The sequence below is a fragment of the Bos javanicus genome, chromosome 2 (genome assembly GCF_032452875.1).
Source record: "Bos javanicus breed banteng chromosome 2, ARS-OSU_banteng_1.0, whole genome shotgun sequence".
Taxonomy (NCBI): domain Eukaryota; kingdom Metazoa; phylum Chordata; class Mammalia; order Artiodactyla; family Bovidae; genus Bos; species Bos javanicus.
In genome coordinates, this window is record NC_083869.1 from 136,077,287 (window position 1) to 136,103,737 (window position 26,451).

The following is a 26,451-nucleotide window of genomic DNA, read 5'->3' on the forward strand; positions in this document are numbered from 1 at the left end:
TGCACCTCTGCCCCTGTGCCCACTTCTTCCTAGCGGCAAGGAAAACACTGGTGGGCACCATGGGGCAGAAACAGGTATTTCTGTGTCAGCGGCACAGCTGGGCACTGATGCTTGGGGTCCAGGACTCATCCCCACCAGAGCCAGTCCCCCATGAAGTCCCAAAGCTCTCCCAGCACACCTGCCCCATGCCCCCCTCCTCAGAAGCCCCAGAACCTGAATCAGGAAGAATTCTGAGCACATGTGGGCTTCCCTGGGGGCTCAGATGGTAAAGAATCCGCCTGCAATGCAGGAGACCCAGCTTCGATCCCTGGATTGGGAAGATCCCCCGGAGAAAGAAATGGCAACCCACTCCAGTGTTCTTGCCTGGAGAATCCTATGGACAGAGGAGTCTGGTGGGCTACAGTCCATGGGGCCACAAAGAGTTGGACACGGCTGAGCGAGTGACACCTTCTAAGCACTTGTGGGAGCCGCCCGCTGAGTCCTGGTCTCCTCGTGGAGGTGATGGGCTCTGGTGTCTCAGAAAGGCTCCTCCCCTGAGGGCCGTGCGGTGAGCGCAGCCCCGGCTTTGCCAAGAGGCACATCCCCGAGGAAACGCTGTGACCCTAACTGCAGGCTGCCAGCTCTCCCTGTTGACAAGCTTATGCTGAGAAAAAGTGAAAGTCACTCAGTGGTGTCCAACTCTGTGGCCCCATGGACTGTAGCCTGCCAGGCTGCTCTGCCCATGGAAGTCTCCAGGCAAGAATACTAGAGTGGGTATGCATTCCCTTCTCCTGGGGATCTTCCCAACCCAGGGATGGAATCTGGGTCTCCTGCATTGCAGGCAGGTTCTTTACCGTCAGAGCCACCACTTGTCCTGAGACTTGTCCATCTTTGAAGGTTCTCGTTCAGTTAGCACCATTGTTTTTTAAAAACTCTTGCACTCAGTGAGAAAAAGGAAAACAAGTTATACTTACTTGTTGGCACTCCCTTCATTACTGTCCATTAGGTTCTTTCACATCAGAGCTATTTTTGGGAATGGGCAGCGTTTACACACTTAAGACCAAGTCTGGAAGTGCTCTGTGAGTGCCCCTGGTGGCTCTAAACAGAGGGGCTGACCTCTGAGCGCTCAGACTTCTCTCTAGGGGTGACTCTGCGTGCCCACTGTCTCCGCGGGAGCATTCAGTCCAGGGGACGATTGTGCCCGTGGTCGGGAAGTCACCGCCTTAGGCGCCCCTGTTGGTGCCCTTCACGAGGCTCTGGGAGGCACGCTTGTTGGTTTGTTGGCTTCACTTGGGTGGGATTTCTGCCTCCTAGATGTGGGTTCCAAGGGGCAAGACATGGCTGTGCTTGGCACTGTGTTGGCTCCCCCAAGTCAGCCCTTGGCCAGTAAAGCAGGAGGTGATGGGGCTGGGGGGCAGGGTCTCTGTGCACTAAGGGAATGGCAGGCTGGAAGGCCTGCTGATGTGGGCAGGTTGGTGGCCAGTAGTGGGACAGTGAGCCCCGAGTTTTGCCCATGTACTCAGGATATAGCAGGTGAGAGTTAAAAACCCAAGTCTGTAGCATGAATACCTGCTTTTGCAGATGTGGTGTTTTTTGTAACTTGCAATGCAAACCTAGGAAAATAGAGTAATATGTAATCCAAGGATAAAACAACATTCAGTAAATGTTCAGATTTTCAGGGGAGAGAAAATGCCTGTTGTGGGGCAGAGCTGGGCGTGGAGGCTGAGTCGCTGGCGGGACCAACGGACAGCCCTGGGATGCCTACGGGCCCTGCCGGTGCTCCTCCGGGCTGGGGCCAGGGGCTCTATGGTCCCTGAGCCCTCAGTGAACTCGGGCCTGTAGTCCTTTTAGGGTTCAAGCAGTTTGTTGGACTGTAGCCCACCAGGCACCTGTGTCCGTGGAAGTCTCCAGGCAAGAATACTGGAGTGAGTTGCCATGCCTTCCTCTAGGGGATCTTCCGAACCCGGTGATCAAACCCAGGTCTCCTGCACTGCAGGCAGATTCTTTACCATCTGAGCCACCAGGGAAGCATTAGAGGGTTTAATTTTGGTTTTCTATCCACAAGCAGGAGTCGGGTTGAGGGTGGAGAGGATCCCACGGCAGCAAGTGTGGCCAAGGAGCAGCTATCTGACGTGGCCCGGCCTGTGCGTAGAGGCAGACAGACCCACCTGGCAGGGCGCGCACCTCCCTCCCCCCAGGGGACTGTCAGCCACAGGGCAGGAAATCTGGGTTCACCTGACCCTCCCTGGACATGTAGGAGGTGTCTGTCCTTTGGATGACTCTCCGGCGGGTGTCCTTGACTATGAGACGGTCCACCTGCTTCAAGTGTGTGGTCCACGGGCACCCAGCGGACTGAAGAACAGTCTCACCCCGGGAAGCCCCTTCACCTGCTGGCCCCTCCCTGCCTGAGCTCTGCCTCTTTCTGATCCACGGTCCTACAACATGGGAACTTAGGAGGCGGCTTCTGCCTAACCTCCGAGGTTTGTCCACGATGCAGTGAGTCTTCAGGTGTCCTTTTTTAAGTGTAAATTCACCGTCCCTCCCACAAACTTGACCTTAATTTTCTTTTTCTTTCCCTTTACCTTGGAGTCCTTTGGAATACAGAGCAACTTCAAACTTGGGGTTCCGTGTGGGGCCCAAGTATAGCTCCTTGGTCAAGTTGGAGGGGCTTCCAGATTTTTTCCATTTTCTGCCAGAATTAGTTTTCATACCTGAACTTCCTTTTAGGGCTCCCAGCGTCAACTGAGCAGACTCTGGGGCTGAGCCCTCCACCTTACTTGGAGCACCTTTGGGGAAAGATAAGTCGTTTTATTCTATTCCCTCTGGGGTTTAGATTGATTTTTTTTTAAAAAACTATTTGTTTATTCATTTTCATCTTCTCTTTTAGGCCTTTGATTAATTTCTGTAACTGGGTAATTTTTGTTGTCATGGGGTAAAAGGTAAAGATAAGTGTGATGTCCATGCCTCGGGGTAACTAAGCTCGTGCATCATGGCTGTCAAGCCTGTGCTGTAGAGTCCGGAAGCCGCACTACGGGGGGCCGCGAGCCCTGGAGCCTGGCCGCCCAACCAGAGAAGCCGCCTCAGTGAGAAGCTCGAGTACCACTGCAGAGAGCAGGCCCTGCTTGCCGCAATGAGAGAAAGCCCAGCAGCCATGGAGACCCAGCAGAGCCAAATAAATGCATACAAGTAAACATTAAAAAAGAAACGTGATTTCTAAGACTTGAAAAAGCAAACACATCACCACAGCGAGTGTCCATGGATCTAGATTTGGGACTAGACGCTGGTTCCCAGGCACCAGAACGCTGAGTTTGGCGGCCCCCATTTCACAGATGCTTCTGAACACTCAGGAAGCTGCAGACAGGCCACAATGCACTGCACGCTGCAGCTGCTGCTAAGTCGCTTCAGTCGTGTCCGACTCTGTGCGACCCATAGACGGCAGCCCGCCAGGCTCCGCCATCACTCTGCAGCACCCCACATTTGCATGACCTTTCTTGCCAGCAAAAATCGGCTAACATCAGCAGGCCAATGGCTTCCGAATCTTACCTACTGGCAGAACCTACCTGTACCTGGGATTCCAACTGCTACTGAGTCTGGGAAGTAAAAATTTTAACTTTTTAGATTCTGAAAGGAATGGATGGCAAGTCTCAACTGACTACCTCCAACACAGATGGACTCAGAAGTAGAGACTTCCATGTTTAGTATTGAGGAGACAAGAGGTGTCCTGTCAGATTTGCTATTGTTAATATTTTCCTGTAAAAGAAAGGGTGACATCAACTGTTGCTGAGCGTTTTAGTTTCTCTAGCTACTGTGAAGAGAGGAGCAGTGAACTGGCCGACTGGCGTCTGTTGCAGCGCCTCTTAGGCTGGCAGTCATGAGTGTGTAGAGAACAGCCTGTCGCACTGGGTACTTTCTCCAGTTGTGCTTGGCTCTTTAGGTGTCGGCAAAGGGAAAAGGAGCAGAGGGATTGATCCAGGGTTGAAACTCTTACAAAATCCACATGAAAAAACACAAGAGAGCAAAGGAGATCAGGGTTTTTGCAAGGGTGTTGTTAAAACTATGGATCATGAAAATAAACAGGGTCAAAAATGAAGAAAGGAGAACTCTTAGGAACTATTCAGTTCAGTTCAGTTGCTCAGTCGTGTCCGACTCTTTGCGACCCCATGAATCGCAGCCCGCCAGGCCTCCCTGTCCATCACCAACTCCTGGAGTTCACTCAGACTCACGTCCATCGAGTCAGTGATGCCATCCAGCCATCTCATCCTCTGTCATCCCCTTCTCCTCCTGCCCCCAATCCCTCCCAGCATCAGAGTCTTTTCTAATGAGTCAACTCTTCGTATGAGGTGGCCAAAGTACTGGAGTTTCAGCTTTAGCATCATTCCTTCCAAGGAAATCCCAGGGCTGATCTCCTTCAGAATGGACTGGTTGGATCTCCTTGCAGTCCAAGGGACTCTCAAGAGTCTTCTCCGACACCACAGTTCAAAAGCATCAATTCTTTGGCACTCAGCCTTCTTCACAGTCCAACTCTCACATCCATGCATGACCACTGGAAAAACCATGGCCTTAACTAGACGGCCTTTGTTGGCAAAGTAGTGTCTCTGCTTTTCAATAGAAAAGTCAATGGCCTGGTGGTGCTGAAAAGTTGGAAAGACACCACAGAGGCGCTGGTGAAGTCTGCAAGCTGACTTTTGTTTTCAGGCACCCTCATTGACACAGAGGTTAACCCTGGACATCCCCTAAACAGGCAAAGGGGCAATGTTTAGCTCAGAAGATAGGAAAACGTAACTGTGGTTCTACAGCTTTGAAGCCACAACTAGGTTCACATCTCTGCTTCACCGCTTGTAAGATGAGTGACAGCGGGCAATTCATTTACCCTGAAACTCCGTTTTCCCTTCTGCAAAGTGGAAGAAAAACATCGTATGATGGTGAGAGGACGAGACAGTGCTCGTAAAGCGGCTGACACTGCGCCTGGCACACAGGGAGCGCTGAACACGCACAAGCTGTTACTTTTATGTTTGAAGCGTAGGAACCCTTCCTAACCCAAGGAAGGGTTACAATGAGAGCAATTCTAACTCGAAGAACTGATGGGTTTGCAGAAGACTCTTGAGAATCCCCTGGACTGCAAGGAGATCCAACCAGTCCATCCTACAGGAGCTCAGTCCTGGGTGTTCATTGGAAGGCCCGATGTTGAAGCTGAAACTCCAATACCTTGGCCACCTGCTGCGAAGAGTTGACTCATTTGAGAAGACCCTGATGGGGAAAGACTGAGGGCAGGAGGAGAAGGGGACGACAGAGGATGAGATGGTTGGATGGCGTCACCGACTCAATGGACGTGGGTTTGGGTAGACTCTAGCAGTTGGTGATGAATAGGGACGCCTGGCGTGCTGCGGTTCATGGGGTCGCAAAGAATCGGACACGACTGAGCGACTGAACTGAACTGAACTGAACAAACTGCAGAGTCTATTTTACAGACCGTCTGGATTACTAGGCGCATGCGCGTGTCCGCGAGCTACGCCTAGGGCGGGCGCTGCGCATGCGCCGGGAGTTGCGCCGGGAAGCCAGCGCGGTCCGTGTCGCCCGACTCTAACCTGGCGGCGCCGTCTGTCTGCCCTGAAGTGCCGTCCCGCCTTCTCGCGGCCGTGACGCCCTCCGCTGCCGGGGGCTCCGGGACACGGCTGGTGAGGGTCAGCAAGCACCGGGGCCGGGGGGTCCCAGGAGTCGGGCGGAGGCGGCGGAGGATGCGGCGCGGCGGGCCGCCGGGGACGTTTGTGTGTGGGAGGGGAGGGCAGCGGACTGGGACCGGACCCGGGGCTGAGGGGACCCCGCACAACGCGAGGGTGCGGGGCGCTGCCCGCCGAGCGGGGCCGAGGACACAGGCCTGCGAGGCCCTGGAGGAGCTGGTCGTGGTGGAGACCGATGCTGCGCGTGTGGGATCACTTCATTCTTTCGTTCGCTCCGCCAGCGGTGGCTCAGCTCCTCGTGGATTCTGAGGGTGGAGCGAGTGACCCAGACCGGCGTCGCGGTTACAAAGTGTAGGCTGTGGAGCCAAGCAGCCGGGTTTGAATCCTGTCTCGGTGCTTGCCAGCTGTGTTCTTAGGTACGTTGGTCCATCGCCTCCTGCCTCAGTTTCCGCATCCTTAAAGAGAGCTGAGAACGAAATCTGCCTCCTAAAATGATTATAAAGGTTAAATGAGATAACAGGTGTGAAGTGCTGAGAAGGCTTGCTGGCACAAAGTAAATGCTGTGTGTGCTTGTTGCTGTTATTTTTTGTATCATCATCATCATCATCACCACCCAGAGCTCAGAACCTCACGTGGGAGACCTCCAGAAGTGTAGGCAATTCTGATATGATGGGAGAAAAGTAGAAAAGTTCGTGCTTTGGAAACACTGAGCAGAGGCACCTCACTTAGTTTAGGCGGATCCAGGAAGGCTTCTGTTCCCCAGGAAACAATTGAAGGATGCTTGGGGAGTGTAGGCAGAAAAGCGGAAGAGTATTCTCCGCTGAAGATGGAATGTGAGACATTCTCTGTGCCTGGGGACAGAGATGAAAGAGACTAGTCTGTGGTCTGGTCCTCAGGGGTCTTGTTTTCGGGAGGGGAAGCAGGCATGGGGCATGCGGTGTCCTTACTTCCCCAACCACGGATCCTGTAGTGGAATCTCCCCTAGGGAGGCTTTTAAACCTAGCTGTGGACTTGCAATTTGGGGTTAATGAGGACACATTTAAGAATCAAATTTGTGGATTACAAAGATCACTCTAGTGAAGACTAGATTAAAGGGAATGGGCCTGGAGGCTCATTAAGAGGCTATTAGAACTGTGGAGGTAAGAGATGACCATGGCCTTGAGTTAGATTAGAGGCAGAAGGGGGGGAGAGATGACCAAAGCTGGTGATGACTTAGATGGGGGATTTAGAGGCTGGGGGAGAGGTCAGGGTTGGCTCCGAGTTTTTGACTGGTGGATGTGATGCTGCTCAGTGAGATAGGGAACAGGATGGGGAGGGGGTTTAAGGAGGGAAGATACATTTTGTTTTGAGCATGTCTGTAGTAAATGCCTGTAAAACATTCAGATGGAGCTGTACCGTGGTGATCTGGCGTCCATCAGAGGTCTCTACAGTTGTGGGAAGGGATGTGTCACCTGGGTGAGGGGCTGGAGTGAGAAGCACGGGGTCTGGGACATCCCAGAGGATGCTAGGGCCGCAAGACTACTTGGGCACAGCCTTGTTGCTTTTGCTTATCAACCTTGTGCTGTCGTTGGTCAGCAGGCTTTCCTGAGCGTAGGGGGCGGGACTGGGTGTATCCATCTTTGTGTCCCAGCTGCCCAGCACAGGGCCTGGTGTGCAGCAGCCCAGTCACAATCCACTGTGACGTTTATTGAGCACTGACTTTGTTGTGCCAGGCTCTGCGCTCAGTGCTCTGCATTTGCCTGTGTTTGGTGAACACAGAGCAGCTCTTAGAATCCTACAGGTTCTCATCAGATTTTCCACTTGGTCTTTGATTCAGGTAGTGAGCTGGAGGAGGAGAGCCAAGCTGGAGTTTCCCTGGACAAGCTGTCAGAACAGAGTAGCCTGGGCTTCTTGGAAATCTGAGGTATGTCTCTTAAGACTCACAGATGAAACAAACCAGGAGGTCAGTTTGTTTGCCCTCTTCTCGGGCGCAGCGCGCTCCAACCCACCTTTTCAAGAGAACCTTTCTTTAAAAGTGCACAGTGATGACAGAACCCGAGGTAGTGTGGTTAGGAGAATGTTGATGAAGTTGTCGTTTTGCTGACAGAGATCTTGCTAGGTTAATCCTTGGGCAGAATTCACACCTAAAATGCTCCAAAATACAGTGACTGAAAGGAAATAGAAATTTATTCCTGTCCCTTAACAGTCTGGAAGTAGGCAGTCCAGAACTGGTCAGGGCAGCTCACTCTGTTCTGTGAAGTCATCCAGAGGCAAGGTTCCATTGATCATGTAGCTGTCCCTGTTCAAACCCAGGCTTCTGTGTCATGGACCGAGCAGGCTGCTCTGGCTCCTGCCATTGTGTATGCACTGCGTATGGCAGAGAGAGGAGGAGTAGGGAGCACATACCCTTTCCTTTTAAGGTTCTAATGTTTGAAGATACGTATTTTTGTGCAGTGTGTCCCCAACCCCCCGCCTCTGGCGTACAACCAAAGGAGGAGTCATGACTGTTCCACTGCTGGAGGGAAAGCTGGCTGAGAGAAGCCGTTCTGTCCCCAGTGCAACTGGACTGCTGACTCTGACGGTAGGCCTGAGGGAAGTCCACTGGCTGGTGAAACAGGGTGGGGTGTGTCCCGGGCCTCTGGGCCCCGAAGGCAGGTCCCTCTGGCTCTGGGTTGTCCGTGTTGCTTGGCCCAGCGACCCCAGGCTTGCTCACACAATGCTTTCTGTGCCTGGCGTGTCAGACACTGCACTGGGGCTCAGGCTGTGGAGGTGAGGGAGCTGGGTCCTGGGGTCAAGGCGCCCTTAGCCACATGGTAATCACGGTATGGGCTTCCCAGGCGGCTCAGTGGTAAAAAAAAAAAAATCCAGCTGCCAACGCAGGAGACGCAGGAGTGGCCCTGGAGGAGGAGATGGCACCCCACTCCCTTATCTCGCCTGGGAAATCCCATGGACAGAGGAGCCTGGCGGATTACAGTCCATGGGGTCACGAAAAGTCGGACACGGCTGAGCACGTGCACACTCACAGTGCAGCAGGAAACGCCAGAGGCCTGTTCAGAAGCGTGTGGAGCACAGGAGGATGCCTGATGTTGCACGGCTCTGTGAGGTGAAGAGCCACGGTACACCACGTGCTTCGGAGTGCGTTAGAAAGGCCCCCGCAGATCGAGCCGCGAGGACTCCGGGGTCAGATGTGTATCTCTGCTTCCTGGGTTAGAGGCTGTCTGTCCTGAGGGCCAGTCACTCCCTTGTCGCTCCTCAGTTTCCTCATCTGTGAAACAGCGGCCACGTCGTTGACTCCAGAGAATTGTCTTGAGAATGCTGGGAAATCAAGCATGCAGTTCACAGGGCCTGCTGTGCGTGTGTCGGTGTCCTCCTGCCGCACCGTGTGGGATGGTTCTAAGCCAGAGAGACTGGTTCGCACTGCAGTCACAGAAGGCCCAACCTCTGGGGAGGCCAGGCTGTGGTCTGTCTGTCTTGAGGCTGGTTGTCCAGGTTGGACTCAGAGGATCAGGGACTGCTCTGCACACCCCCTGTTTTTCTCAGGAGTTCCATCAAGCTTTCTAATTGAAGTGATCCGTCCGGATTCTCAGAGGCTGTCCTCTGAAAGGGCTGCTGAGGGGTCCTTTGGGAAGGAAAGGATTCCCTCTGCCTGGTTAACTCCTTCAAGCGCAAATGCTTCTGGGAAACTTTCTCCCAGTCCTACCCACCCTTCCCAACCCCTCCTCAGCTGACTTTGAGCTCCTCCTCTGTGACTTCCTGGCATCCTTCTACGATCTAGCAGTGCGTTCTTACCCGCTGTGATGTTACGGGTCTCCTTGCCTGTCCTCCTGTGAGGCCGCGAGCAGCTCACGTGCAGGCACAGGGCCTTGTCTCAGGTACTCCCTCTGTGTGGGTCGTTTCCTGGCACGGAGCTGGTGCTCAGTAAACACTGTGGAATGGGTGGATGCTTAGCCAGTGGGCCCAGAGAGACCTCCAGTGTGATGAGGGTTTGGCATGCTGTTGATGAAGAGAGGACTCATGATGCTTTCCTTGGTATCTGTGTGAAATATGGCGTGCGAACATGCTGAACTATGACCTAAAGTACGAAAGTGTGGGTCAGAGACCGTTTCTCTGTCTTTCTGTCCTTTTCCAGTAGAGCAGTTTCTCAGCTCTGACGTGCTGCCGTTCGGGGCTTGGTGAGTCTTCGTCGTGGGGCTGTCTCGTGCACTTCAGGGTGCTGAGCAGCACCCTGGGCCTCTGCCCACAGGTGCCAGCAGCCCCCGTCTACCTCCAGCTGTGACAAATGGAAACGTCTCCAGAGGAGGCCATGTGTCTCTGGAGCAGAATTGCCCTCAACTAAGAACCTCTGAGGGCTTCCCAGATGGCTCAGTGGTAAAGAATCCACCTGCCAGTGCAGGAGAAGTGGGATCGATCCCTGGATCAGGAAGATCCTCTGGAGAAGGAAATGGTAACCCACTCCAGTATTCTTGCCTGGAGAATCCCAAGGACAGAGGAGCTTGGTGGGCTACAGTCCATGGGGTTGCAGAGTGGGACACAGCGGAGCAACTAGACGACAAAAACCAACAGAGAATCTCTGGGGTGCTGGTTAGAAGCATGAACTTCTAAGTCAAAGACACTTGAGCCGAACATACCTGGTCCTTGTACTTACTAGCTGTGTGGCTTTGGACAAAGTACTTGACCTCTCTAAGCCTCCGTTTCCTCGGGTGTGTAGTGGGAATAATGATGACCTCACGCTAGCTTTATTGGGTGGAATTATTAATGAGGTAAGGCGTGTAAAATGCTTTATCTAGTCTTTGAGTCCACAGTTGGTATCGAGTGTTACCACGTGTTAGTTAGGAGAGGGTGATCTGACAACAGCCTCTGAGGGTCAGGAGAACACGCATGCAGAGTTGAGGAGGAAAAGTGCTCAGGGTGGGGACGTGCGTGGCCCTTTCGGGTCTGACCCGGTTCCTGTCCCAGATGACTGTTAATGGCGTCTGTGTGTCCTTGTGCCCGGGCCCTTCTGTGCACGTGTGTGTCTGTTTGTGTGTATAGGGGAGACACTTTGAAAAGTGTCACGTGGCTTGATTTTGTCGCACATGAACTGAGCCTTCAGTCTAGAATGCCGAAAGGGCAGCCTCTGTGGGCAGAGCTGCAGCTGGAACAGTTTGCCACAAAAAAGACCCAGGTGTCCCACTCTGTACCGGCCTGGAATTCCCTCGAGGACGGTGCCACACGGGTGGCAGAGGTTCTCAGACCTGGTGTCTGGCTGGGTGGCGGACACCACCAGAGGAAGGGACCCCAACCTCACAGGAAATGAAAACCTCCAAGCACATTTAGTGCACAGAGCATATCGTCCCAGAGACCGTAATTTACCACAGTCTACTTTGGCCAGCCGCATTTTTAAATGATTGAAATAATAGAGGTCACAAGAGTAGGCATTTTAGCAGCGAGTGATTTTAGCATTTGCTCCAGGTGTCTGGCACTCTGGGAGGTCCTCGTGGGTATCAGTAGCTTAACAGTCTGCGGGCGCCTACCTTGACCTCAATGATGCAGTCACAGATGCGACAGAAAGCCCAGCGTGGGCTCTTAACGTTCACACCCGCTTGTTAGGAGAGATCAGCCTTGAGCTTCAAAGGAAGGACGCGGAGGGCAGGGTTAGAGTTGAGAGTTGCCCACTCGATTCTGAAGAGCAGCGTGCAGAGGCTCAGAGGTGGCAGTTCCCGCTGGGAGTCTGCCGAAAGCAGCCCTGGTGGTTCGTTGTTATAGCAGAAATGTACTCAGCTTCTGGTCTTCAAAGGTCTGGCAGTAGAACTTGTTCCCCCTACCCCACCCACCCCACTTCCTCTACTGACCCGATTCATCTAAGCACTGCCTTTCCTGTCCTGAGTGGAAGGCTCCAGGGCCCAGTGGGAAGTTGTCTGCAGCTCAGGAGCCTGGCTGGTGAAACATGTCTCATCTCTGTAGTCTCAGGGCTGGGTGGGCCCCTGTCAGGGACTTGCCTGGTTGAGTGTAACTCAGTCAGCTGCCCAAGTTAATGCTTCAAATCATGGCTTAAAGTCAGGAATAACACTGGTTAATTTTGTAAGCTGTCTTGTTAAATATTGAGTAGATACAGAAGAATATATGCCACCTGAAGGATAAGCATTCAAGGAACACCCACAGTCACCAAGGTTACGCAGAAGAATGCTGCCATTACCTCGAAGTGCCCTCCCTGACCCCGCCCCACTCCCACCCCACGTAAGCGCTGAATCTGCTTTTACTGTTTCTGTGCTTTTCTTTTTCCTTTACTGCTTTTCTGGCCCCATGGCTGGTGGGATCTTAGTCCCCTGACCAGAGACTGAATCCAGGCCACGACACTGCAAGTGCCTCGTCTTAACCGCTGGATCTCTAGGCAGTTCCTGTCTTTTGCTTTTCTTTAGTTTTACCACATGTGTTTGTGTTGCTGAACAATGTTATTTTATTTAATTTTGCATGTTTTTGAACTCAGTACATCATCTTATTTTTTTCAAGGTCTAAATTTTTTGCTTAACATGTGTTCTTGAGATTAATCCATGTTGCATATCGTTTTTACTGATTTGTGTTCTGTTGTGTGAGAATTTACGTACCCTTTCTGTTGTTGACAGGCGTTTGTTTCCAGTATTTTGCTGAGACAGCCAGTGATACTGTGGCCATTCCTGGGGCGTGCGTGTGCAGCCTGTCAGGGCGCACCCCAGGGAGCAGGACTGGATCCTGGGGTGTGCGCACCTTCAGTTTGACTAAATGGAGCTGCACCAGGTCGTTTCCAGGGTGGTTTCCCCAGTTTACAGTTCAAGTGACGATCTGCCCGCTTCACATCCTCTGAACAGCGGTGTTGTCAGATTTAAGCTTTTTACTAATCTGTTGGAAGCTCAGTGACACCTCACATTCTTCATGGTTATTAGTGGGTTGAGCATCTTTTCATGCACTAATGGATCGTTCAGCTTTCAGCTTCTCTGAAACAGCTGCTTAAGTCTTTTCCCTCATTGTTTTATTGAATTGTCTTTTTATTATACAGAGACCCCCCCCCCCCGAAACTATCCACTTCCCGTCTGTGGCTTGTCTTTTCGCTCTAGTGTTTTTTTAATGTACAGAAATTCTTAATTTTAATGTCATTTATTAACTTTTTCTTAATAGTTAGCACTTCTTATTTAAAAACTTCCTCCCTACTTAAAGTTTATAAAGGTATTTCCTCATATATTGTCTTCCAAACATTTTATGATTTTTACCTTTTACACTAAGGTCTTTAGTTTGTTCATAATAATTTTGTATATGGTTTGAGATGGGAGGTAATTTTGTTCCTTTTTTTAATAAGCACGTCACATTAAGCCAGCACTATGTACTGAAAAATACATTCGTTTCCCGTGGATCATTAAAGTCATCAGTGACCATTACTGTGCATCAGGTGTCCACAAGTGAATGGGTCTGTTTCTGGGCTCTTTACTGTCTGTCTCTGTCTGTGTGCCAACATCCCACCGACTAACACTCCCTGCTTTTATCCCACAGGTGTGTGGTTCAGCTCTTTAACTGTGGAGACGCCGTTAGTCCTGTGTCTGTTCAGGCTCACGTGTCTCTTACTTGCTGGTTTCGTTTTCTGGCTGTGTGGGGCCTGCACCGCTGCTGGGCTCTCTCTGCTTAGGGTGAGCCGGGGCTGCCCTTCCTTGCGGTGGCCGGCGGCTTCTCTGTTGCTGAGCGCAGGCGCGAGGCGCAGGGGCTTCAGTAGCTGTAGCTCGTGAGCTGCGTATTTGTGGCGCCCTGGCTCAGTTGCTGTGTGGCGTGAGGGATCTGCCCAGACCAGGGATCGAAGCGATGACTCTTGCGCCGTGAGGCGGATTCTTAACTGCTGGCCCCCTGGGGAAGCCCCTAGATATGCTTGTTTCTTACTGACTGCTGTAGTTGGTCCTTGCTCCTCCTTGCACTGGGCCCTCTCATGTGGGATTTCTCTTTATCTGCCTGAAGTGTGTGTTGTACAGTGTGCGACTCTGGGCTGCAGTCCCTGGGGGCCGCCTAGTGGTTACAGATTCTCCCAGAGGGATTGTGCCCCTCTCCATGTGGTGCCGGGATTTGATATGGGCTGCTTTCTGTGCCATCTTCTTTCCACTGAGATATAACCCTCTGGGACCCGGCTGTATTCTGGAGGGCCCTCCCTAGAGACCTCGAGCTTGCTGAGTTCTGCAGATGCCCTCGCTGCCCACTCTCAAAGCTTCACTTGCTGTCTGAATTCCGGCCTTTGCTTGAGTTGGTTTGACCTGCAGGTATTCCTTGCTGACTCGCCGGTCCTTTGACGCATCTGAAAGGCGTCATACAGTGTTTCTCCAGCACTGGGGGCCTGCGTGGTGAGTCAGCCGCGCGCCTGGGCTGCCGTGTTGTTGTTGTTTAGTCACTAATTTGTGTCTGACTCTTTGCGACCCCGTGGACTGTAGCCTACCAGGCTCCTCTGTCCATGGGATTTCCCAGGCAAGAAGACTGGAGTGGATTGCCATTTTCCTTCTCCGGGGGATCTTCTTTCTCCAGGGATCAAGCCCAGGGATCAAGCCCAGGTCTCCTGCATAGGCAGGTGGATTCTTTACCACTGAGCCATCAGGGAAGCCCCTACCTCCTGTGCCATGCTTTCAGAAATTAAGATGCTTCAGAGTTTCAATTGTATCTTTCCTTTGGCAGTTGCAGACTCTGAGCATCAGAACTAAGACTTAATATTGCTCATTTTTGGCTTTTTTTAATATATATATATATATATATAACATGTTTTGTAACACTGATTAGTATAAGGAGAGGGAGTTGCCAACTAACGACAGAGAACTTGCCCTTTTGGGACAGACTGAGGATCCAGTGAGTCAAGAATTCTGTGTCTGTCCACAGCAGCCTTGCCCCTGTTTAAAGTGAAAAGAGCACACCTCACGGAGTGTGGACTTTGGCCTCGGATCCTGGCAAGTCATTGAGACCTGGGTGGAATGACAACCTCTCTAAGCTGTCGTTTGCTCATCTGCACAGCGAGGGGGACCATATACCTGCCCTCCCGGAGAATCAGTGTGGGCGTTTGGTGAGGCTGCGTGTAAGGAGGGCACACTGCAGGCAGGTTGCCCAGCAGCTGTTCCGGTTTCTCCCTCGTGGCCGCTGTTGGACTTGTGCGCCCCACTTGCTGCTCCCTTGGGAAACGGCGAGCCTGCTGTTCCTCCTGCCGGTAGCCTCCCCACGTGCCCAGCATAGGGGGGACTAATCGTTAGCGCGGCTCTGTTTTCTCTGGTCACAGGCCCACAGGCCCAGCCACAGACCTTTCCCAGGACTCACTGTTTCCTTACAGCTGGGTAACACTCCATCAGGCCAGGAAACCGTGGCTGTGGCACGGTGGGCTCTCTGGTCAGTTAGTCACATGCAGGCGTTTTCCCTTTGTGCCTGGCCAGTGAGTGCACTTAGCCTCTGCAGAGGCGTTGCAGGCCGCAGTCTGGCGCAGTGAGCCACTCTCTGCTGCTGCTCGCTGGGCACGCTGGCCCACAGTGGGAGCTCAGTGTTTTCCATCTCTGCCACCTTGAAACCGGAAGTGCTAACTTGTGCTTATTCATGTTTGTGTGATTATTAGTGAGATTGAACATCTTTTTTCTGTATTGAGTGTATTGACCACATGCATATTTTTTCATTTGTGAATTGCCTGTTCATTTCTTTGGCTCATTTTTCTGTTGGAAGATTTTTTTGTTGCTTTTTAATTTTTAATAACAGCTTTATTGAGACAGTCACATACCATATAATTCACCTATTTTAAGTGCTCAATTCAGTGGCTTGTAGTTTATTCACAGAGTTGTGCAGTTGTCACCACAAGAACATTTTCATCATCCCCAGGAGAAGCCTGCCACTCGTTAGCAGTTGTTCTCCGTTCACCTCTGTCGCCCCAGCCCGAGGCAACCATTTTCCATCATGATGGATTTGTCTAGGCGTTGTGTATAAATGGAATATTGCAGGTTAGGGTTTTGTGGCTGGCTCCTTTCACAGAGCATGTTGTTTTCAATCTTTGATTCAGACTGTAGCACGTATCATTACTTAATTATTGTCACATAATTCTCTGCATACCACATTTTCAAGCTGTGTTCTGCATACCACATTTTCAAGATGTTCAAGCTGGTTTTAGAAAAGGCAGAGGAACCAGAGATCAAATTGCCAACATCCGCTGGATCATCGAAAAAGCAAGAGAGTTCCAGAAAAACATCTATTTCTGCTTTATTGCCTATGCCAAAGCCTTTGACTGTGGACCACAACAAACTGTAGAAAATTCTTAAAGAGTTGGGAATACCAGACCACCTGACCTGCCTCTTGAGAAATCTTTATGCAGGTCAGGAAGCAACTGTTAGAACTGGACACAGAACAACAGACTGGTTCCAAATCTGTGAAGGAGTACATCAAGGCTGTATATTGTCACCCTGCTTATTTAACTTATATGCAGAGTACATCATGAGAAACGCTGGGCTGGATGAAGCACAAGCTGGAATCAAGATTGCTGGGAGAAATATCAATAACCTCAGATATGCTGATGATGCCACCCTATGGCAGAAAGCAAAGAGGAAGAGAGCCTCTTGATGAAAGTGAAAGAGGAGAGTGAAAAAGTTGGCTTAAAACTCGACATTCAGAAAACTAAGATCATGGCATCTGGTCCCATCACTTCATGGCAAATAGATTGGGAAACAATGAAAACATGAGAGACTTTATTTTTTGGGGATCCAAAATCACTGCAGATGGTGACCACAGCCATGGAATTAAAAAGATGCTTACCCCTTGGGAGAAAAGTTATGACCAGATTAAAAAGCAGAGACATTACTTTGCCAAAAAGGTCCGTCTAGTCAAGGCTACGGTTTTTCCTGTGATCATGTATGGATGTGAGAGTTGGAAAGCTGAGCACTGAAGAATTTATGCTTTTGAACTGTAGTATTGGAGAAGACTCTTGAGAGTCCCTTGCACTGCAAGGAGATCAAATCAGTCCATCCTAAAGGAGATCAGTCCTGAATATTCATTGGAATGACTGATGTCGAAGCTGAAACTCCAATACTTTGGCCACCTGATGCTGGGGAAGATTGAAGGTGGGAGGAGAAGGGGATGACAGAGGATGAGATGGTTGGATGGCATCACCGACTCAATGGACATGAGTTTGAGTAAACTCCGGGAGTTGGTGATGGACAGGGAGGCCTGGCGTGCCGCGCTTCATCATGGGGTCACAAAGAGTCGGACATGACTGAGCGACTGAACTGAACTGATGTATATCCTGGGACAGATGCTGACTCCCCACTCAAAAACTCGAGTTTTTGGGAAAGCTGTTGCTTTGGAGATGAATGGCTTGGTAATAGCCGCCCTCCCCACTGGGAGTCAGGTGGTCCCAACTACAGAACTAGACTGGAACTACAACATGGCTAAAGGAAGATGGGATCAGAGTCATTTTGTCAGATGTGCTCTTGAAGGACTCAGGCAAGCGCGTGCTAAGACTCTAAACTCTGCCAAGTTGGCAAACACAGAACAGGAGGAGAAGGAAGCTCCTGGTAAATTCCTAGATAGACTGAGGGAAGCCCTTCACAGATTCACTAGGATTGATCCCGAAAGTGAAGAGGGGAGACTGATAGATAGATAGGTTAAAAGATAGATTTCTCAGTCAGCTCCAGATATCTGCCATAAGCTATTAAAACAGGCATATGGACCAAAGCAGTCTTTAGATAATCTGTTGCATCTGGCTTGAACAGTCAGTTACATTAGGGAATGTGAGGAAGGAAAGGCAGAGAAAGATAAGGGAACAGGCGGAAGCCCTTGTTATGTCTGTCAGAACCGTTCTTAAACAGCCTGAGAAAAATTTCTGGAGGGACACAGGTGAAAAGGGATGGGTTTGCTATTAGTGTGGAAAGGAGGGGCACCTCAAGCACCTCAAGCGGGATTGCCCTCGGGTGTCTAACCGCCCCTGGCGCAACGTCCAGTCTGCCAGGGACCACACTAGAGGAAAGACTGCCCCCAGAGGCATAGGTTTCAGGGACCTAGGTTTCAAGAAAACCAGGACTGAAGGTGCTTGGGGGTCCCCACACAAGCTCCCATCCTAATTACATCTAAGGAACCCTGGGTATTAATAACTGTGGGGGCAAATCCATGGATTTCCTTTTGGACACTGGGGCAGCTTACTTTGTGCTCACCGAAGCCCCTGGCTCACTTTCTTCTCGATCCGCTTCCATAGTGGGACTATCAGGACAAGCCAAACGTTATTATTTCAGTCGTCCTCTAAGCTGCAACTGGGACTCTGTGCTATTTTCACACGAGTTTCTGATCGTGCCAGAGTCTCCCTCACCCCTTTTGGGGAGGGATATACTGAGCAAGGTCCATGCCTCTGTTTTCATGAATATGGAGCCCTCCCTTTCTCTCCCATTAATTGAATAAACTATAAATCCTAGAATGTGGGCTCATGGAAAATCTGTGGGTCGAGCACAAAACGCTATTCCTGTAGTTGTTAAGTTCAAAGACCTGCACTTATTTCCACATCGAAAGCAGTATCCACTGAAACCTGAGGTTAAGGAAGGGTTAAAACCCATCACCAAGAATTTAAAGGAGCAGGGACTACTAATTCCCTGTAACAGTTCATGCAACACTCCTATTTTGGGTATAAAGAAGTCAAATGATAAGTGGAGACTAGTTCAAGATTTACAAATAATAAATGAGGCTGCAGCTCCTTTACACCCCATGGTGCCTAATCCTTGTACTCTATTGTCTGAAATCCCTAAACGAGCCAAATATTTTTCAATATGCTTTCTAGAATTAAACCTATACTAAGTCATCCCCTACCTATGACTTTAAGACAATTTAGAGGCTTTTTGGGAATCACAGGCTACTGTCAAATTTGGATCCCGGGTTATGGGGAACTTGCCTGGCCTTTATATGAACTTATAACTGAAACTCAACAGGCCCAAACCAACAAACTGGTTTGGTCTCCAGATACAAGGCTTTTAAGGCTCTTCAGACTGCTCTCCTGCAAGCTCCTGTTGAGTTCACCCACAGGGTCAGACTTTAATTTGTTTGACACTGAAAGAAAAGGTAGGGCCTTGGGAGTTTTGACGCAACCCTGAGGGCCTCAGCAGCAGCCTGTGGGAGTAGAATCTTAAACTCTGAAGTTAATATTTGGGTGACAGACAGTTGGCTTCTTAAATATCACTCACTGTTAGAAGGACCAATCAGATCAGATCAATCGCTCAGTCGTGTCCGACTCTTTGCGACCCCGTGAATGACAGCATGCCAGGCCTCCCTGTCCATCACCAACTCCTGGAGTTCACTCAGACTCACGTCCATCGAGTCAGTGATGCCATCCAGCCATCTCATCCTCTGTCATCCCCTTCTCCTCCTGCCCCCAATCCCTCCCAGCATCAGAGTCTTTTCCAATGAGTCAACTCTTCGCATGAGGTGGCCAAAGTACTGGAGTTTCAGCTTTAGCATCATTCCTTCCAAAGAAATCCCAGGGCTGATCTCCTTCAGAATGGACTGGTTGGATCTCCTTGCAGTCCAAGGGACTCTCAAGAGTCTTATCCAACACCACAGTTCCAAATCATCAATTCTTCGGTGCTCAGCCTTCTTCACAGTCCAACTCTCTCATCCATACATGACCACAGGAAAAACCATAGCCTTGACTAGACGAACCTTTGTTGGCAAAGTAATGTCTCTGCTTTTGAATATGCTATCTAGGTTGGACATAACTTTCCTTCCAAGCTTAAAGTTTCTGGGAACTTAAATCCTGCCACTTTTCTTCCTGAGAAGGAAAATGAGACACCTGATCACTACTGGGGACAATCTCAATGTCTAACTTTAAACTGTGCAGCTTGGGAAGATGCATTAGACAATCCTGATATGAAAATATTTACAGATGGCAGTTCTTTGGTTTGGGATGGGAAGCCGGTTATGCCATGGGGACAGCGAAACAGGTTTTAGAAGCAAAATCTCTCCCCCAGCGAATGAGTGCTCAGTTAGCAGAGCTTGTGGCTCTGACCCGAGGTCTAGAGTTAAGCAAAGAGCACCAAGTAAATATCTACACTGATTCTAAGTATGCGTGTTTGACTGTACATGCTCATGGTGCAATATGGAAAGGAAGACAGTTTAAAATGGCAACAGGAGAACCTATTAAGCATTTCAGAGAGATTGAGAGACTTTTAACTGCTATATATTGTCCTAAAGAAGTAGCTGTTATGCAAAGGGCACAGCAGGGCTGGGAGTAAAGTGGCCGAAGGTAATCAGTTGGCTGACTGTCGAGCCAGAAAAGCAGCACTTTAGGAAGCCCCTTCACTGCAGGCGCCTTTGATCTGGACAGGTCCTGTGGAACAGGAAAAACCACAATATACTGAGGAAGAATTAGAAAGATATGAGAAAAGAGGAGCCAAGATTACCGATAAAGGATGGTTACAGTCTGAGGATGGACGATTAATAATTCCTGAAAATGCTCAATGGAAAATTCTGAGGGTTTACACCAGAGTTTTCATTTAGGTGTTGAAAGTACTTACCAGATGGCTTCTCATTTGTTTGAAGGTAAAAATATAACGAAAACTTTAAAGAGCATTATCAAAAGATGTGAGGTTTGTCAGAAAAATTACCCAAAGACTGGAAAGCTAACAAAATCTGGGTTACAACGAAGTGGAAAATACCCTGGAGAGGAAAATACCCTGGGAAATTGATTTTACTCATATGCCAAAAGCTAATGGGTATTCTTGCTTACAAGTGTGGATGGATACTTTTACTGGATGGATTGAGGCTTTTCCCTGTCGTAGTGAACAGGCTAAGGAGGTTATAAGCATTTTAATCCTTGAAATTATCCCCAGGTTTGGGCTGCCACAGAGCCTTCAGAGTGACAATGGCTCCAACTTTAAAGCTGCTGTAACTCAGGGGTTGTCAAAAGCTCTAGGAATAGAATATCACTTACCCTGTTCCTGGAGGCCCCAATCCTCAGGAAAGGTTGAAAAAGCTAATGACATTATTAAGAGACCTCTGCGCAAATCAACTCGAGAGACTCAGGACAATTGGCTTAAAGTTCTACCCTTAGCTTTAATGAGGGCTTGAACTGCCCCCAAAAGGAGGGACTGTCCCCCTTTGAATGTCTTTATGGAAGGCCTTTCTTATGCACAGACATTGTTATAGACCCTGAAGCCTTGGAATTAACTAATTATGTAACTTAGCTCTCAGCTTTTCAACAGGCATTAAAGGAACTCCGGGAGGTGACTTCTGACCCAGCCTCTGAGTCAAGCAAGCCTCTGTTTGAGCCAGGAACTGAGGTCCTGATAAAAACATTGGGATCTGGGGGCCCATCCCTCGAGCCCCTCTGGGAAGGCCCTTACCAGGTTATTCTTTCTTCTCCCACAGCTGTCAAAGTGCCAGGAATTGATTCGTGGGTACATCACACTCGAGTTAAGAGGTGGCACCCTGACCAAGACTAAGTGACATCATTTTATGTCTTTACTTTCTATGCTCTGACTTTGTACTTTTCAGATGGGCCTGATAATCTATGTGAGCCTACTTCTGCTGACTCCAAAAGTCCTGAGTCTGCCGTTTGATCCTCAACACAATGCCTTCCTGTCCTGCGCTCACTCCTACGCTGCATTCCACAATTGGTCTAAATGCTGGGTCTGCGGAGCGCTCCCCTCTTCATCAGTGGAAGGCTTCCCGTGGTGGATGTCTCCACTTCAAGGAAAAGACTTTCTCCAAGTCTGCGAACACCTTCGACGTCAACAATCATATGTGATGCCTCTTCTTCATCTGATGACATCTAACAATCCTAAAGTGGACTGGTGCAACACTTTGTACCCTAACTATGGACATAATGTGACTTTTAGCGTTGCTGATTGTTCTGTTCTGCTGTTTGCTCCCCGCGTCTGTAACTGTGTAGCTGGATTTGTTTGTAGGCGCATGAAAGCTTGTAAGTTACACGTGGTTGCTCAAACTCCTGCCACTGTAGCAGCTTCCTCCAGCTACTCCTCCAACTACTACTTGGTGTCCCTGGATCAGAGACCCTTGATATGAGGGTTAGGAGAATATGTTGCCTCACCAATTTAGAGACGATGCTCCTTTGCTTAGGCAACATGATCCTCCTGAAGGAAAAGAGGGGAACGAGAGGGTAACAGGCAGGAAGGCCAGGGGTCTCCAAAGAGGAGGAGGAGGAGATAGGCTGCACTGGTCAGACACTATTTAGCTCTCAAGCGGCAGGAGGAGACAAACTACAAGTGTCAGATGTTTGGCTTCCCTGACAGCTCAGCTGGTAAAGAATCCCCCTGCAATGTGGGAGACCCCGGTTCAATCCCTGGGTTGGGAAGATCCCCTGGAGAAGGGAAAGGCTACCCACTCCAGTACTCTGGCCTGGAGAATTCCATGGACTATACAGTCCATGGGGTCACAAAGAATCGGACGCGACTGAGTGACTTTAAATATAAATGTAAAATACAAATTTAAAAAGAGGTTTCTTTTATAATCTGTGTTGCCATGACGACACCTGGTTCCACCTGAACTTAACTTTCCTCAAACCTTGAGCTAACCGATGCGTTTTTCTTATGGAAATGTTTTTCTAAGCTCTGCTAATGAACTATGTATTTACCCTAGGCTGTGTCTTTAAGTCAGTTCCACCTAAGACTCAGAACTGACTTGACAAACCAGTGCGTTTTACTCTTGCAAATGTTCTCTCAAGCCCTGTTAGTGAGACTGTGTTTTTGCTTGGAAACCTGTCTTTCTTCAAGATTCATGTTGATCGTTTATGGCCCGGGATGACCGCCTGGTGCCAGTGTTAGCTCAGTGCATGTTGTGGGTGAGGGGCCTGGTGCCAGTCTCTGAGTTTTGAGACATTTCCTTTCTCTAATCAGCAGCCTGCTAGTAGCTGTGTATCACCTGGCTAAAGACTAGCAGGGGGGCACTCTTTCTGCCCCTCTCTGATGTCTGTGTCAGAAGCTTTCTCTCTTTCTTTTGTACTTTAAAAAAATATATTACACAGAAGCTCTGAGTGATCAAGCCTCGTCACTGGCCCAGGATTGAATTCCTCTCTGGAGGCCAAGAATCTGGCGTCATTCATAGCTCAGCAACAACCTTTCATCTACCTTTGGGCTATTGTGAATAATGTTGCTAGGAATAGTTGTGTACCGGTTGTTTGAACAGCTGTTTTCAGTTATTGACATGTATATCCAAGAGTAGAGCTGGTGAAATAAACAGTGTATTTTTATCTTTCTGAGGAAATGCCAAACTATTGTACATATAGTCTACTATTTTCCACATCCACAAGCAAAGTGTATGGTTTCTGATTTTCTACATTGCTGTTAATACTTGATCTTGATTCTAACTGTTTAGTGAATGTGAACAGATATTGCATTGTGACTTTAATCTGTATTTCCATCATTACAGAAAGGGAATATACCCAAGACAACTTTTAACTCAAACGTCAGCATCCTGCTTAGTAGCCATAGCTATTGCATTACCCAAAGCTACTAACAGTTACCCTATATATTAAAAAAAATTAATCCCCAAAATCACTCATCAAAATTCATTAGGATAACACAAACAATTCTACCATGTTAATAAATCCAAACCTACTACAAATTTATGAAGATTTTGGAAAAGACCTTATAAAACTGTCACGCTAGTGTATGTTCCTTGGCTCTTTGTCTCGTCACAACAAAGATTTGGAGTGATGGACATTAAAGCCCCCTCGGCGTGTCACAGCTCTCGGGTCTTGGATAGACCGTGTTATAGCTCTCAGGTCTCAAAAGGACCATGTTAAAGCTCTTAGACAAATCAGTGTTACAGCTCAGTGTTACAGCTCTATTTTATTTAGAAGATAGCAGGAAAATCCATCTTCAAGGTGTGAGGGCATGTCGATCCAAAGACACAAGATATTGTTTGTTTTACTTGAGGTCCTCACTCGGGTCCTCGGACCTTCCTTTGTTCTATTTTCGCGGGCTTTTCCCTTCCTTGTCTTTTAGCCACCGCCATTTTGGACTCCTTTTCCCTATTCTACGTACCTAACAAAACTAACAATACAATGAATGTCATCAGTATTCTTATTTGGAATTGAAACATGGCAATGAAAGGAAAAGTCATTGTATTTTGACTGTAAGAACAGTAATGATGAACATTTGAAAATTCAAGATGTTAATCATAATTGTTAACAGTGCATTTACTGATCTGCCGTCCCCATCAAATATCATAACGAAATCCCCTTGTTTGCTTTGTATTTGTTTACTTTTTCAAATAAAATCACAACAGATGTATTTCCAGCAATACGCTGTACATGAAGTGCACGTCACATGTACCAATATGTAAACAGTCCATAGATTGTTTGTTTCTCACATGGGAACGGAGGTTCTGTGTTCGTTCTTTCTTTTACTCACGTAGCAAGAAGCCTGCCATGTGAACTTTACACGGTATTAGAATTGTGAACGTTAGAATCACCTTACTGTTCTTTAATAGCCACAGCGCTTACATATTACCTGTTGCAATGAGTCTAAATGTCCTTTTGAGGAGAAACAGGTTTGTCAAGCTTTATTTTAGCCATTCCTCCCATTGGCACTGGGTAATTCAAAAGAATCAGAGGAGGATTCTGGTCCTCATTTGATTCTTTGCCTTCCACTTTATCCTCCCATTTTTTAAAAATTGCAGTTTTAGCAGTTGATTACTAATCTTTCATGAAACAGAGTCTAGTAATCCAACAGGAATCTCATCCAGTTCTAGCAAAATCTCATTTCATCCAAACTACAAAGTTGAGGATCCCTGGGTTGCTTTGTTCTTATTAATAGTCTTAATAATTCTAATAGTATTCTCATCTGACCCTCTAGGAGATCCAGAAAATTATACGCTAACTCCTTCAACACTCCACCTTCACATCAAACTGAAATAATGCTTGTAATTTGCATGTGCTGTTCTGTGGTCTGTTCACACTAAGTGGGTGTATTATCCCTAATGCTCCCAAATGTCATTTGGCAGTCGTCCCAGTAGTCTGTATGTCAGAACAATAAAGTACGACATTGATGCCCCTCAGCTCATGTTTTTTTGATTCCCAGTAGTGGACCTATTAACAGACGTGAATTGGAAGAGATTCCATTGATTCCATTGATAATGATATATTATCATTGGAGAACTAGCTGCTGCTGCTGCTGCTGCATCGCTTCAGTCGTGTCCGACTCTGTGCGACCCCAAAGACGGCAGCCCACCAGGCTCCCCCGTCCCTGGGATTCTCCAGGCAAGAACGCTGGAGTGGGTTGCCATTTCCTTCTCCAATGCATGAAAGGGAAAAGTCAAAGTGAAGTCGCTCAGTCGTGTCCGACCCCCAGCGACCCCATGGACTGCAGCCCACCAGGCTCCCCCATCCATGGGACCCTCCAGGCAAGAGTACTGGAGTAGGGTGCCACTGCCCTCTCTGGTTATAGCACTAATAAGCATTATTAAAAGTAACCTGCTAAAGTGTAAGAGTCTTTGTCAGAAATGGAGAGTAATATATCTCCTTAAGACTCAGGGAAGGTGCTCTAGCTCTCCCATCAGCACAGGAAGTTGAAATTCAGCTTAAGCTATTTCCCGAACAATTTGCTTACAGTACATAAACACTATCATTAAGTGGCACACAAGCATTCAAAATTGATGCTATAAAAGCAAACAGTACTATTTGCTTGGAGAATTATATGCCCCTCTACATATGTAAGTACAGTACTATGGTTTATGTACTAACCATGTACTATACATACCCTAACCATGGTAATTTTTATTTAAATATTCATTACATGATACATAAAATCATGAATTATCTGATGTGTATAAGCATGTATATCAGCCAGTTGATATTACAGAACACATTAAACAGTTCAATCCACTTTAGATTCCAGTTGGTATTCATTTTTACAGGGGTCACTGAAGTCATTAATGGTACACGATAGCTATGTGTATTTATCATATATAACGTGTTAAGTCAAATCATCTGTGGTCAACATGCTTATCATTGCTGATAATCAGAGCTTAATTACGAAGATGTGAAAAGTCCACATCCATTTGCCCTAAAATATGCCTCTTAATTTCTGGCCCGTGCTCCATGTGGATTTCCGTAAATGAACTGTATGTGATATCTGGTCCTTACTTCAGGGCCATCTCATGTAAAATCATCTACTTTCCCCCTTAAATAAGACATCACGATGAGCTTAGGCCTAACCCACCATGCTCACAAGTAAGTGGTTTCATGCATTTGCTATTTTTTAATTTTGGGGAGATTTGGGAGTCAGCTATGGATACTTTGGCCACCTGATGCAAATAACTGACTCATTTGAAAAGACCCTGATGCTGGGAAAGGTTGAAGGTGGGAAGAGAAGGGGGATGACAGAATGAGATGGTTGGATGGCATCACCGATTCAATGGACATGAGTCTGAGTAAACTCCAGGAGTTGGTGATGGACAGGGAGGCCTGGCGTGCTGCAGTCCACGGGGTCGCAAAGAGCCGGACATGACTGAGCGACTGGACTGAACTGAACTATGGGTGTCAGCATCCTTAACACAGTCAAGCAGCTTTTAGCGGAAATTGAATATTGTATACAAAGATCACGAACCACTGTATGCTACTGGTTGAATGGTCACAGGACAGAGAGCGATGATGTTCATAGGTACACATGCCCATTCCAGATAAGTAGTCTGTTTAATCAAACCCTCGGGAAGGAAAGAGTAGAGTGCTAAGTCATGTCCCACTCTTGCGACCCTATGGACTGTAGCCTGCCAGGCTCCTCTGTCCATGGCATTCTCTAGGTAGGAATACTGGAGTGGGTTGCCATTTTCTTCTCCAGGGATCTTTCCGACCCAGAAATTGAACCCAGGTCTCCAGCAT

The 26,451-nt window shown here is 48.5% G+C and overlaps 1 long non-coding RNA gene across 2 annotated transcripts; it reads left to right on the forward strand.

The window, feature by feature from the left end:
- Positions 1–5,503: 5,503 nt before the first annotated feature.
- LOC133235005 (uncharacterized) lies at positions 5,504–24,629 on the forward strand. Of its 2 annotated transcripts, XR_009732400.1 has the most exons (4): positions 5,504–5,654; positions 5,939–6,073; positions 7,474–7,560; positions 21,105–24,629. It is a non-coding gene; the product is annotated as an uncharacterized LOC133235005 (long non-coding RNA). The 2 variants fall into 2 exon arrangements; XR_009732398.1 differs by having other exon boundaries at positions 5,507–6,073.
- The last annotated feature ends 1,822 nt before the right edge of the window (positions 24,630–26,451 follow it).